At 38.6% G+C, this 14598-nt stretch overlaps 1 long non-coding RNA gene across 1 annotated transcript in view; it reads right to left on the bottom strand.

The window, feature by feature from the left end:
• Nucleotides 1-6720: 6720 nt before the first annotated feature.
• The window catches only part of LOC121136859, an 84683-nt gene continuing 76805 nt past the window's right edge, over nt 6721-14598 (bottom strand). The window contains exon 3 of the long non-coding RNA XR_005874022.1: nt 6721-8461. This is a non-coding gene — a long non-coding RNA (uncharacterized LOC121136859). The remainder of the gene's footprint in view (nt 8462-14598) is intronic.

Here is a 14598-nt window from a genome sequence, read left to right as displayed (position 1 = left end):
AGTCATAATATACAAATGATTACTATAAGATGGATTGACATGGCTACTTCAGTAAATAACACACAGTATCTGTGACCACTTACACAAGACAATAAATCATGATAACACAAGGAAGAAGGATATCATCAGGAGTAGGACAGGGATACAAAGAGGTAGTGGGAGTGTGCCCAAGTTCAGTTCCAGTGAGTTTCAAGTCCCAAAGAGAAGGTATGGAGTTGAGGGAAGGAGACGAACAAAATCTGAGGGTGAAACAGGATGGCTGTTGCTTTATTGAAAAGGGTATATATCTTTTATACTCTATAATTGCCCAAAGGGTTAAATGGGAATGAGAGAAAGGAGGCTTGTGATCAGGGACAGGGCTTCTGAGGAAGCTAGCATTGACCTTGACAATTTAATAGGCACCAAAGCCATATGTTAATGAAAGGCCAACAAGTTCCTCTTGACAGACATAAGGAGAATGGCTCCCTTTGTAGCAAGCAGAAACGTTCTTCAAGTCCGAGGAAGTAGGAGCTTTTGTTTAAATGCCTGGCCTTGGAAAAAGGACTTTCTCCAGGGGAATCAGACACTCCTTTATAGAATATTTCAGTTTTTTTGTGTAGCTTAGTTTATCCAAATAGTTAAAGCTTAAAGTGAGCAAAGATGAAGAAGCTACACAAATATTACTGTGAACCTGAATAGATATTAGGAATTTATAAGTCTTGCTTATCAAATATACCTTATTTATCAAACAAGTCTTATTTATCAAATATGCCTTATCTATCAAGCGTATGCTGCTTATATAAATTTTCTAGCAGCTTGGTGTTAACTTATGGGGAGTCGGCAAAGTTTTCATGTTTTATGATTCCAAGGAGGCTGGGATTTTTTTTCCAAAGAATTATCTTGTTTAAAGATGCTGCCGTTGTACACACACTCATCCTCCACTAAAGCCCACACAAAATTTCCCAAAGGAAAAGGCATAAGGGAACTCCCATAACGTGTAGTGAGAATCATTAAAAATGAAAGTAAAAGGGTGCTGGAGAATTGTGATTTGCAATGTCAAGATGCTGTAGCAGTGTCAAGTAGCAATGCTTGCCATGTGGTCCATGCCAGGGGTGACTATAATCACAACATACGGAATACAAATAAACTCTCAAAAGAAATAAAACACAACAACAAAAACAAAACAGCTAATTCTTTCCCACTAGGCCAGCCTTTCTGAATATCAGAGACCACCTGGCAATCAGTAGCCACTCCTTTACACAAAGCATGTACTTTGTGGTTCCCCGAATCCCTCAAATTTAATACTGATTTTGCAAAGTAAAGGTCAATGTCAAATTCCATTTCTTGAGTACCACCTACATGTGGCTTTGCCACCTGGAATTTGAGGTATTAGGCCCACAAAGTTTCCAGTAGATAATAGTCACCATCCTTGATGTTTAAGAATTATTTATACTTACCAAATTGGATCAGCATACAGTATTTACTAATTTCTTTCTTCTAAGTTACAGGTCTCTTAACTTCTTGAAAGGTGTGAAATCATTATAATTATGTCCATTCTTACCTGATAGCATATCATCTTGAGTAGGTAGAATAATTTTCTGAGAGTATACAAGACATCATCAAGTTGCCCAGGCCAAGGATATTTATATGAGATCTCAACTCTATAACCATGGTAATAGAAGTTGTACCTCCAAGAATGAGAACTGAATACACTTTTGTCTTACAGATTCCTTGTTACCATACTATGGCTGAAGCAAGCCTGCAGTAATATACAGCAGCTGCAATTTTAGCTCCATTAACATATCAATATTAGCCTTTGACCTTAATTCAGAATAAACTGAACTTTCTAATTGATCACACCTCTTACTGTAACTATTTAGATTTTAAATTGAATCCCATCGTTATGTGTTAGAATACTAAGGGCTTCCTGTGTCAGGTCGTCCACTTCCTTTCTTTTATAGATGCTAAGACTAAAACTTAAATAAATGAGATTTCGTACTGTCATAAAGACAATGTTAGAGTTGATATGAAATTATGAAAGTCTATGTTACAGAGTATCTGCATGTTTCTATGAGTTTTCTAAAATCACCTGTAGCATAATTCATAATGAATACTGTTTTGTGTTGTTCTTTTAATGAATGGGCTTTAGTCTGTAGTTCTATAGAGGTTCAAATTATTTAAATGCAGCTAATTTATTTTGCACCATCTATGTTCATTTACATAGTTTGAACTAAGTTCATGTCAAAGAACAGATAAAATACCATGAAAAGTAGAAAGAGTACCTTGAGGACAAGGAAGATTAAGGTCTCATATCAACTTCCCTTTGAAATATAGAGTAGACTACACAAATGATCATGCCATTATCATTTGGGGTAGAAGCAGCAGAATCCAGAGGCAGAAAATTTGAGATTGTGGACACTATCCCACTTACTGGAAGGGTAAGGTTAGGAGTTATACTTGAGGAATATTTTCCAAGATATCAGATGCAATGTGAATATGGAAATATAAGCAATGGGTCTACCTTAACATGAGGGATGTAAGATGAATCCATCCATATATATACTTGGAAGAAAAATGTCTCCACATTGATCAGCACAGCTTGCATAAAGCTTGGGTGATTCTTCAGCAGGAGGATGTGGGGAGCTAACTGAGTTAATAAATGAGTTAGGTACATTAAATACCTTTTCCCCATAATGGTAAAGAGGAGTCCCATTGGCAGTCTGAGGGGCCTGTGATAGTGGGATATGTTATACATCTCCAGTGCCATTATGCAGCATGCATTGGGCTTCGGATGGTTTGTGAGAAAAATGAAGAAACATTTTCTAAGATTCCCAGGAAAAGGTTAACTGAAGAATACATTATTTTCTTGGAGCTCTATCCAAGTAGTCAAGGCTTCATCTTCAAACTCTCATCTGGTGGGATGTGAAGTGCTAAGTGATGAAACCAAAGCAGCTGATAGGTGATAAGAAGTATGTTGACACAGACAGGGGTGTCACTTCTAAGAGGTAAGAGAGTTGAAAGCCAATAAATGAGAGGTTTTGGATTTATTAATCGCACTCCCAATTATCATTCTGGGGCCACAAGCCTAACATTGGGTCCTATCAGCTGAGGCACATTAATGGGTAACATACCTTCACTCTTCTCAGGATCATCTCAGGACCTAAGTTAATCCTAAAAGGCACTAATGAATGTCACTGGGAAAGTTTGGAGATGCTAGAGATGGTGCAAATTGATGCTATGATTTAATATTTGATTTTAAATTAAATAAAAAATTTTAAAAGATACTCATAAAATAGTATTGTTAATTATGTATGGTTGAAATAATTCGAAGAAAGTGAAAATCCAAATTAAACATCATCTCATATATTTCTTTCTTAACAGAAGCCCCACATTACAGTAATTTAATGTTTTTCACTTGTATGATGCATCTGCTACATATGTGACACCCCTATTTCTGAATGCATTAGTAAATTACATCAAACATTTCATCTAGTACTATTCATCTTTCATTTTAACATATATATGTTATATAGTTAATGTAGGAAAATAATATTTTTAAAAATCACTTTATCAGCATTGGGACTTTTCATTATAATTTGAAGGCATTAGAAATAAGAACAGAAAATGAAAGCACACTTAAATTCTGAATTAGAATTTTGCTCATTAGAAACAAGTAGAGTCTATTGATCTTCCATGGTTTCTTTGCACTCGGTTTCAGACTTAATATTGTTGTGGCCACTTCTTTCTTTGAACTTAAAATATATAAGAAGATGGTTTAATTTTAGTTTTGCTAAGAGATGCATTCTTCCCCTCAATGCAAAGAACCACATCTTAATCATCTGCAGAAGATTAGCTACTCTCAATTTGGACATGGGTAATACTCAGAGAGGAAGAAAGGGTGACTACTATGCTTCTGAAATATTAATAGAAAAATGTTTGTGGGGCTGAAGAGATGATGGGTCATTGGACAACAGTTCTCTGCTCTTGCAGAAGACCTGAGTTCAGTTCCTCACACCAACATCACTCATCTCACAGCAACCATCTAATTCCACCCCTGAGGAATTCAAGATTCTCTTCTGGCTTCTGTGGGAACCTGCACATACACACACATAAATAAAATCAATGAAAATAAAACTTTTAAAAGTTATTTTATTATCCACATAGTTTATAGCTTACACAGTGTTTCCACATTCACTTTCTCATGTCTTTGCCACCAAATTCAGGTGGACTAGATTAACAGATGGTTGGAGGGAAGATATGGAAAGGATGGGAGAAGGTATGGAGCCTAGGGCCAGCTGGAAGACACTGAGCAACTAAGTAACTCTTAAGGAAAGTTATGATGGAGATTAAGCTGGATTTTTCCCTCTATAGAGTTGACACATTTACAAAGTAGTTTTGCTGTCTTGTGGAAGTCCCTGAACATCAGTTCAATTCATTTCAACACGTACTCATTGAACACAACCACTTGTCCTGTCATGAATGGAGCACCATGGGTGGCATAAAAAGCATATTACACAGTTCACAAATACAAAGGAGTCTACATTCATGCAGAGGGAGAGGGATGTGGTGGCAATATACACAAAGCAATTGGAGATACATATAGACATGATATATAACTAAGGTTTAACATGAGCCACCATAATAAGTGAAAGGAATGACAAATGTGCTACGGATTGAGATAAAGGGAGAACTTGTATTCATGGAAGTTTTGAGTGAAGCTTTTGTGGAGATAGTAGGGTTGAAGATGAATAAGAAAGGGTTACATCATTGACACTTCTAACTATGTAGTACAGCCTTGTACCCACATCCATATCTTCAATGAATTTCAGGGAGCCAGGCATCCAGATTCAACTTGAATACTTCCATAGAGTGAAGGTATTGCCAGTAAGATAGACATCTAGCTATGCTACAGGGTTAGATCTGATCTTGCACCAAATTCAGCATCATTGCTTTCCCTTGCTTTGGCCCTTGCTATGTTCTGTATCTGGGGGGTCATTAAGAACTATCTTGTCTCATCTCTCATGAGTGTTTATTGAGATCTGGTTTCTTTCTCCAAGCCTTCTCCTTTCTTTCTGAACACTCCCATTTCTTCTTCCAGCTACCAGTTTCATAGTTTTGATGTGGTTCAGGTCAAGAAGGAAGAAGGTTTGAGGCCTTTCTCTGGTTGCTGTAACCTTACAATACAAGTCTGTGAGAGCACAGGAGTTAGTGACTTCCTCAGATCAAGTTAAATTTTTCTCATGTATACCCACTCCCTTTCTGTGGTTTCCTACTGTCTTAAGAAATGACCAACAGTCAGGAGTGACAGTATGTGCACTTGACTCAAATGTATTACCCCATGCCAGAATCTACAAGTCCTTCCACTTCCGAAAAGCAGGGCCCTTTGGTATAAATTGATTCCTTGTATACAACTACAGTCCTTATAGAAAGGCACAACTATTCTAGGGTCACTAGATGTAGAACATTAGAACATGTATCCATATATATAGGAATCTGAAGACTTAGACATGGCCTGCTCTTACTCTGTTTACAGACATTGAGAAATATAAATGGGACTTTATTCTAGAAATTGTAAAGAATCTGCCTCATGTGGGCTGGCCAATGTCTCTCAGTTTCTCCAATGTCTCCTAAAGTTATGATTAATTCTATTCTGATACAAAGATAAAAAAATGACCTCTAAAATCTCCAGAGATTGATCCCTCAGAGGCTAATGACATATCACTCTCTAAATTCTTTATAGAAGCCAGCTTAGATGATGGACTAGCTGCTGTTTTTCAGATTGCTTCTAAAAAACGAATTTAAAAGTTCTCTCTCTCTCTCTCTCTCTCCCTCTCTCTCTCTCTCTCTCTCTCTCTCTCTCTCTCTCTCTCTCTGTGTGTGTGTGTGTGTGTGTGTGTGTTATAAAGATCAAACCCAGGACTTTGTGCATGCTAGGTAAGACATCTATCACTGAGACACATCCCTAGACCTTTAGAGCGCACAGCTAAGTAACTACCAGCATTGAACCAGCAGGGTAGAGGGTGAATATCTGGGTAAGTTCTCTCACTACAAAAATGAGTCATTGAGTTAAAATGTCAGAATGACTGGATACCTGATCATCTTTATCCTCAGCAAACATTGTTACCCACCAGACGTGAGTTAGCATCAACACAACAATAAAATTACAAAAATAAAACTATTTGGAATCTGGTCAAAGTTTTAAATCAATGATATGAAAGTAATTGTGTAGATACATTAAAACATCCTAAGGACATATGTGTGACCAGTGATGAAGACTATGTTTGGTTTAAAAAGCATATTAAGAGCTTGTTCTGCATTGAAAATTCTGAAAAATTGAAAATTTATTTGTTAGAATTCATGTTTGGTTTTCCTGGGGGGGAGGGAGAATTCCCATCATGCATTAGTCTCATAATAAATTATAGAAGTTATATTTTCTTGTGATTCTTCCTTCTAGTTTGATATGCCACAATATCTCTTAAAATCAAAACAGTGATCCAAGTCAATCAATTTAAGGATGAGAATTTAAGAAATAATAATTAATAAATGAATTAATAATACGTGTTCCTTAAAAGTCTGGGAGTTAGTATACTGGTAATAAATGAAAGCAGCATCCTATTTACAATTTTTTTTGTTTTTTGTTTTTTTCGAAACAGGGTTTCTCTGTGGCTTTGGAGGCTGTCCTGGAACTAGCTCTTGTAGACCAGGCTGGTCTCGAACTTACAGAGATCTGCCTGCCTCTGCCTCACGAGTGCTGGGATTAAAGGCATGTACCACCACCGCCTGGCTCAAAATTATTTTATTAGGGAAATTTCTAAGGATGCAGACAATTAGAGCATAATCACCTAGATCAAAGGAAGTTCCTGTTTGTTTGCTTCACAAGAAACAGAGATGTTCTCTATATGCTGTTTGTCTTGTTTTGTTTTGGTTTTTGGTTTTGGTTTTTTTTTTGGTCCACAGAAATTGCTCCAGTCTCCTCTAAGAAAATTGATTAGGAAGTCTTTCATTTCTTTAGACAGAAAAGTGAAAAATGGTTAACTGGACAATAAACCCAACCAAGCACAATACTGGGATCACTTTGTGGTATCTTGATCATGATATAGCTTAGGCTGAAACCTAGACTTCTTGTGTAATTTGGACAGTAAAACAAAAGAAAGTATTCTCTATCCAGCCGGACATTATCTAATAATTCTTTGGGTATTCATCACAGGGGGAGATGCTGGAGACATAGTTACAAAATGACAGGCAAAGTCCTTACCACCACAATAACAATTTCGAAGAGAGGCATAAATCATAAAAGCAAACATAGAACTTGATGAGTGATCAAGAAGTAAATTCTAAAAGATGCTAGGTGAAGAAGCCATTTATTGACTTAAGAAAAATAGTATATGAAGCTTTTGGGCTTTTGGAAATTTCCAGAATGTTTGGCTTTGTGTGGAACAGATTTTTCTCTTCCTGGATTTCCTTGTGGGATTCTCAGAGTTATGGGAATTACTGTGATTTTGCCTCCATTGATTTCTCATAATGTTCATTGTCTGCTCCACTTCCTGGGAGCTTGCAGATTCTGTACACTTAACCAGCACGGATACCTGAATGATATTCCCCTAAATGGAGCCCATTATTCCTAATTACAAATGATAACCATGAATGTGAAAGCTGTAGTTGGTATACAGTAACTACAGCACTCCAACAGTTATGACGCAAATGAGACAGGAGCTTATGGTCTCCACTCTCTTAAAAGTTCTAAAGGCAAATGATTTGGAGTTAATACAAAAAATATCCAAATAATTAATGGTGGGATTCTTTCTATCAGTTGAGTGTTCAGCAGGATTTTGTCCTCATCATCATATGGTTTAGAATGTCTGTCTCAGCTCCACCAGTTGCAGGAGCAGCATGAAAGAAAGATCATCTTTGCCGAGTGAGCCAACTGAATTAATCCTCTTTAAAGACATTCTTCTCAAGCCTTTAAAATGGGTTCATTCTCTTCCTCCAGGTGCAAGGGAGAGCAGATGCTCAATAGGATGTTGTATCTCAGCATCGTATTTGAAGAGGACTAGACAAGTGGCAGATCCAGTCCCAGCAACCTTATCAATGCGGTTTCCATTTCATTCCACATTATCTTGTAAGACTCTGTAATTTTATAAGTTCATGGACAGACAGTACACAGAGAAGCAGAGGGAGGCTGCAGGCAGGTACTGTCACAGGAGTTTGCATACAAAAATACCCCCTTCTTTATGCATTTATATCCAAGGGCATACTACGACCTACAAAGTACAAGGTTCCTGAGAGAAAGAGATCTCCTACGCTCTTTTTTCCTTGCTCACTCCTGTCTTGCAAGTAGGAGCCATCTTGAAAAATCTACTGTTTGGTGTTTTTTTTCAGAGCCAGGAAGAACTGGACGCAGCATCCTCAGATGAGCCATGCTGTTCAACAGTCTTTCTTTAGCCTCCTTCCCTCTCAGTTGTCTTCCCCAGGTTTACTCCATCTGCACAGAAGGTTACAATCAGGACCAATAAATCCATGCTTATTCATTACCAACCCCAGGATTAGCTGCTTCCTGCTGCTACAATAATTCATCTATTGAGGCAAAACCAACTGAAGAAAAGAACAAAAGATAGTCGATCCTATCTGCTTCCACAATTCCAAAGTGTAATGGTGGGGTCTATGAGAAGGAGGAAATAGACAGAACTTGCTTTATAAGCAACATTATAAATCATAGTTATATCACAGTTGTCTTCTGAGACCAGTGATCTTGTGGTCTAAGAGAAAGGGGGGGGGCGATAAAGAGAGAGACACTGACAATCACGCTATTTAGAAACACTAAAATCAAACTCATTTGCAAGTGACTTTTCCCCAGCATTTTCTCACAGCAGATACTTTTAAATTCTGGCTATTGTTTACTCTGATTGGTCACACCAAGCAAAAATGCTCTAATAACTTTTCCCAGAAACAATCAGAGACTAGATTTACTCATGACAACATGAGTTCAGTTCATGCTCATTGTCCAGAGGAAAAGCAAAACTAAATAATGCAGATACATACATTCATACCCATGGCTTCTCTTATCAAGCACTTCTTCCAGTAACATATACAGACACACTGGATCCTGCACCAAAACATAGAAAGGTAAAACCTGAAACTCCACAGTGCAAAAGTTAGGATTCTCTTCAAGCTACTCTAACCTTCCCTGGGTCTCTGGCTTAACTCTTTAGTCTAAGCAGGAGATAGTTCACTGGCACAAAGTTAGCAATTCCTTCTCTCTTTTTATCTTCATGTTTCTGTCTTTTTCTTCCTCTCTTGTGGTATACTAACGCTAGTTCTATCCTGTGATACCATGCATTTGCCATGTCTTAGGATGGCTGTCGAGTCTTAAATGAGATACACCATATAAAGTGCTCAATACAGGCACAGCACTAGTTTGTATTAAAGTAAATAAAACATTATTTTGAAGGAAAGCTTATTTGTGACACTATTGCTACTGTTTTTTAAATCACACTGTTTAGGTATCAGTTTTTTCTGATAGAGTAGCACAGTAAGTGGCAGTGTGCAGGGAGGTGGATGACTATGGTCGAACACCTCATCTCCAGAGTGTTGTGCTATTTGGGAAAGCTGTAGAACCCTTAGAAAGTGAAGCCCAGTCGGAAGAAATGGATCACCAGGTTGTGGGGCTTAATGCTTTTCAGCTCAGCCTGTATCCTGTTCATTCTTTGCTTCCTGACAGCTGAAGCAAAGTGACCAGCTGTCATCACTCAGTGTTTGCTCCTGTCCTCCCCCTCATGGTGAACTATACCCCTCAAACTGTAAGTCAGAATAAAGCCTTTCTCCCATAAGTTGCTTTTGTCTTAGCATTTTAACAACTCAATAAATTTGTTCTTCTACTCAAGCTTTCTGAACACAACCCTTTGTGTGTTCTAGACTCCAGATTTTCTCCAAGAGTAGTGCTCACCCTGTACTAGAGCTGCCAGTTACACAAGTGAAATGGTGTGCTGTAGAAAGTCCAGGAGGAAATCTCTAACACATGGTACAGTATTCATAACATCCTCCAAGGAATAAAGTTTCATTGTGTTTTTAAAAATCCTCACTTGCTCAGTGTTCTCCATTTTCATATTTATAAGGACAAATGAATCATTCACTTTTCAATCATTGCAGAAATTTTTAATGGCATACAATCATTTTGCTGATATATACTCAGAGTTCAAAAATAACTCAATCCCTGCCCTCACCAATTCTCCTAGACAAAACGAAAGAAAATGAACAAACTCCTATCAATGCTATGAAGTCCATGCTATAATTTTTTTTGTTTTTGTTTTTTTCGAGACTGGGTTTCTCTGTGGCTTTGGAAGCTGTCCTGGAACTCACTTTGTAGACCAGGCTGGCCTCGAACTCACAGAGATCCACCTGCCTCTGCCTCCAGAGTGATGGGATTAAAGGCATGCGCCACCAACGCCCGGCTCATGCTATAATTTAAGAGTTGGCAATAGGATGAATGGGAAGATGCTTGCCAATGCTCACAAAATGAGACATTTTTAAATGTCACTTTTTAGTGTAAAATTTCATTTTTCCCCATTATCTATTTTTGTTAATTTCTTATATTAACATGCAAAATATTGTTTGACTATGACATTTTTCAAACATAATTTGTCTTTACTGACCTTCCTCCTTCCTCTTCTCCCTCATCTCCCTGTCCCCCTTTGTTCCCAAGCACTCCTAGTAGTCTTCTTCCCACTTTCATGTTACATGTGTCCTGCTATATCCCTCTGCTTCCTCAACATTCTTGTTCCTCTTTTTGTGGTCCCCTTTCTAGTTTCATAATCGATGTTTATGATCATACACACATATACACATGCATGTAATCATCAAAAAACTAGGACGTACATGTGAGGCAGAGGTATGATTTTGAGGTAGTTTGCTTATCATAATAATTCCCACACCCACTCCAAATTTAATAATCTCATAATTTTTTACAGGTGAGTAAGATCTCAGTGAGCATATGCATCACATTTTTGTTACCATTCTTAGTCTAGGTCCCAAACAATAGAGGACTTCACCATTGACTGTGTTCTCTAGGCCAGTGGTCTAGCCCTTTTTGAGAACAACTTTGTGGCCTAGTGAATCACTTTGTATGACTATCTTCTGTGTACATAAAGATAACAGGTGCCAGACCCAGACACAGCCAATCTCAAACTCCTGGAAATATGAGATTCCACATCCACTCACTAATAAGTTCATTCCTCACTCCTGGAGTACAGATGGTAGACTGCCAGAAAGCAGTAGACTAGTTGAATAATACCCATGATCCAGCTAGACATTATTATTATTTTAAAGCAATCAGTGCTGCCCGAAACCTGAAGAACCCCATGGAAGTTGGAAATGAACAATGATCCATGAAATGTTCCTGGTTGCTCTTCATGGAGGCCAAGTTCACATCAGATTGGGTTGTGGCATCTACCTTTGCTCTATCAGATCAACTCAGAGAGAACGAGAAAGAAGTGACTAAGACTATGGTTACCTGGTTTGCTAGAGCTTCACTCAGAGCAATGCCTGTAGCCCTGGTTTCAGTGGTACACTTTTTTTCCTCAATTTATTTTGGAAGAAAAAAGTATGCATAGATAGTAAAATAATGGTATATTCATTTAAATGTTCCTTTTCATAGCCTGTTAGCTTAGGTAACGGTGTGTCACCACAAATCCCTTTTCAGACTAATGAGTACAGAAATATTTGCAAATACTGCTTACTGTTTTACTGATTCTGAACCTCCCCGTACTTATTTTTTGTGAGGCTTTGCCTTATACAATTTCCAGTTCCTATGTTCACTGCTCAAAGATCACCTCACCTTCCTGAATCACCTACTCCATGCTTAAGAGAAAATGTGATTTTTTTTTTGTCCTAAGGGTTATGCTGTGGTTTAAAAAAGATTGACCGTCATAGGCTCATGTATTTGAATGCTTAGGGATTGGCATTAAGAGGTGTGGCCTTTTTGGTGTAGGCGTTGCCTTGTTGGAGGTAGTGTGTCACTGGTTGTGGGCTTTGGTGTTTCAGAAGCTCAAATCAAGCTCAGTGCCTCACACTGTTAATCCAAATGTAGAACTCTCAGCTACCTCTCCAGCACCATGTCTCCCTGTGTGCTGCCAAGCTTCCCACGTGACAATAATGGACTGAACGTCTGAACTGTAAGCCAGTCACAGTTAAATGTTTTTCTTTATAAGAGTTGCTGTAGTCATGGTGTCTTTCCAGGATGTTAATGAAGAATGATGTCTTCACCAAGTTCACTCAGTTTGTCATGTTCTTTTTAGGATAATACACACATTCACATACAACATGTACACATCATAACTGAACACCTAGCACATAACATGCATACACATATAGTACACACATATGCACAACACAGACACACTATATATACATAAACACACACAGAAAACATAACACACACACACAACATGCATATATATACCACAACAGAACACACACACTCACACGTACACTCCATATATAACACACTCAAAATGTACACATAGAGAAGCATTTCATTCTGTTCTTACTATGGTTGAGGTTGTGTGTGTTTACTCATTGGTTTCACACGGCTTATCTGACAAGGTTCAAGTTATTTTAAGTGTCTGGTAATAGTATCTTGATATCTGTAGTATAAACAGAGGGTGAGAAAGAGTTATCAAAATGTGATGTGCTATGCTGAAAACCAACTCCCCCTTCCTAGACTGCAGAAATAATACAACAAGCACTACCAATTCAAACCCAGAGCATAATCTTGCAGAATGTGAAAAAGTTCAATTAAGCCCAGTTACTTTTTCTTTTCTCATTAACACCTTCTCCATAGTTTTCATGGTTTCTACAAGTCAGTATGGATCATGCTTCACCTAAAATAGCATAGAACATATCAATACTGAGATGTGTGGGAAACTGAAATCACCTTCACCTCCTTGGGTAAAGTTCAAGAATGACTCTTTATGATAATGAGTCAGAATCCTAATTTAGTTGAGTACTCACTCAACAAACATTGAGGGCCTTCTCTGGTCAGTGGGAATTAGAGGAGTTTCTGGTTTCCCACAAAACCTGTTTATATGAGAAATTAGAAGCAAACATTTGGTTGATTTATCATATTTACAGATTTGTTTTATTTTCTTTTTTTTTTTGCTATCTTGTTTTATTTATTTATTTTTTTCCGTTAGTTTTTTTTATTTTAAATAGCTTGTTTTACATGTCAATCCCAGTTCCCTCTCCCTCCCCTCCTCCCGCACTCCCCTTCCACCCTCCCTCCCACCCTATTGCCACATACTTCCACATAGGGGATGTCTAGAGTCTATCATTTTACTCTTGGTAGGGTCAAGGCACTCCCCTAAGAGTCCAGGCTGAGAGAGCATCTCTCTTTGTGCTATAGGCACATGAAGACAGATTGTATACCAGGAATAGACACTGATCCACAGCTCAGAGCCCCATAGGTTGTCCAGGCCTTCTCACTGACACTCACATTTGGGGGGGTCCAGATCAGTCCCATTCTGGCCTCCCCACTGTCGGTCTGGGGTCTAAGAGCACTCCCCTGTTCAGATCAGCTGTCTCTGCTGGTTTTGCCAGCCCATTCTTTGCCAATTTGCTCATCATTCCTCTCTCTCTGTCACTGGGTTCCTTGGGTTCAGTTCAGTGCTTAGATGTGTGTTTGCTTCTGCTTCCATCAGTCCCAGGATGAAGGCTCCCGGATAGTTAGAGACATCAAGTTCATTAAACAAGTCTATTCTTAATATGCTAAACTTAGATCACATATATTAACTTAACATCTGTCTTGGGAGCTCCATTTTAATATTGAAAATTCAAGATCTGCTGGGTTGAATCTCACTATCACAATACTAAAGGTGTAACAATAATTCCCATAGAAAGGACCCCTGTGCTGTTCAATTTGCCATATGGACAGAGACACCCACTTTACCCAAGGAGCTGTCTAGGGAGTTGAGCATATGTTACTGTTTCTCAATCTAGAAAACTACTGACTCTGAGGAAGAGATGAATAGTCTATATAATTCTCAGGGCTGGGCATAAAGGAAAAGAAGTGGGAGATGGGGGCAGTATAGAGTGAGACTCCATCCAGTTTATCTTTGTATGGGGTACATCATCATAAGGTCCTCAAGAGGCAAAAGATCATCTTTGGATAAAGAAATTCAGTTATTAATGGCATGGACAGAAAGACAACAGCATGTCAGGGTCTCTGAAGTGAGTTCAGCCAATGCTATAGAGAGACGAACAACACAACGGAATTTGGGGAGAGTGCAGGCCCATGTGGTACAGTGGGGGTTCTCATATCACAGATTCCAAAGGAAGAGACAGGTTCCATGTCATGTGGGTGATGAGTTCAAAGTATGGGCCTGCAGGGAGGCTGTCCCTGATTCCTGAGTGGTTGGAGGCAAGGGAAGGAATCCCAGTGAAGGATTGTGTGAATGAAGGCTGTAGAAAAGAAGGGACACACTTAGTTAAGTTGTACCCATTGTAGGGGTGGGGGAATTGTCACCACCTCTTGACTTCTGTTGTTGTTCCAGAGTCTGGCAGCCTGAGATCAATAAACTTCCTTAACATAAATGAGTTGAGCACCTATCACTCTTCTGGGGTCTTGGC

Source organism: Mesocricetus auratus, unplaced genomic scaffold (assembly GCF_017639785.1).
Source record: "Mesocricetus auratus isolate SY011 unplaced genomic scaffold, BCM_Maur_2.0 Super-Scaffold_100676, whole genome shotgun sequence".
In the NCBI taxonomy this organism is placed as follows: Eukaryota; Metazoa; Chordata; class Mammalia; order Rodentia; family Cricetidae; genus Mesocricetus; species Mesocricetus auratus.
The sequence above is the reverse complement of the archived record's forward strand: the minus strand, read 5'-3'. Positions and strand labels throughout refer to the sequence as shown.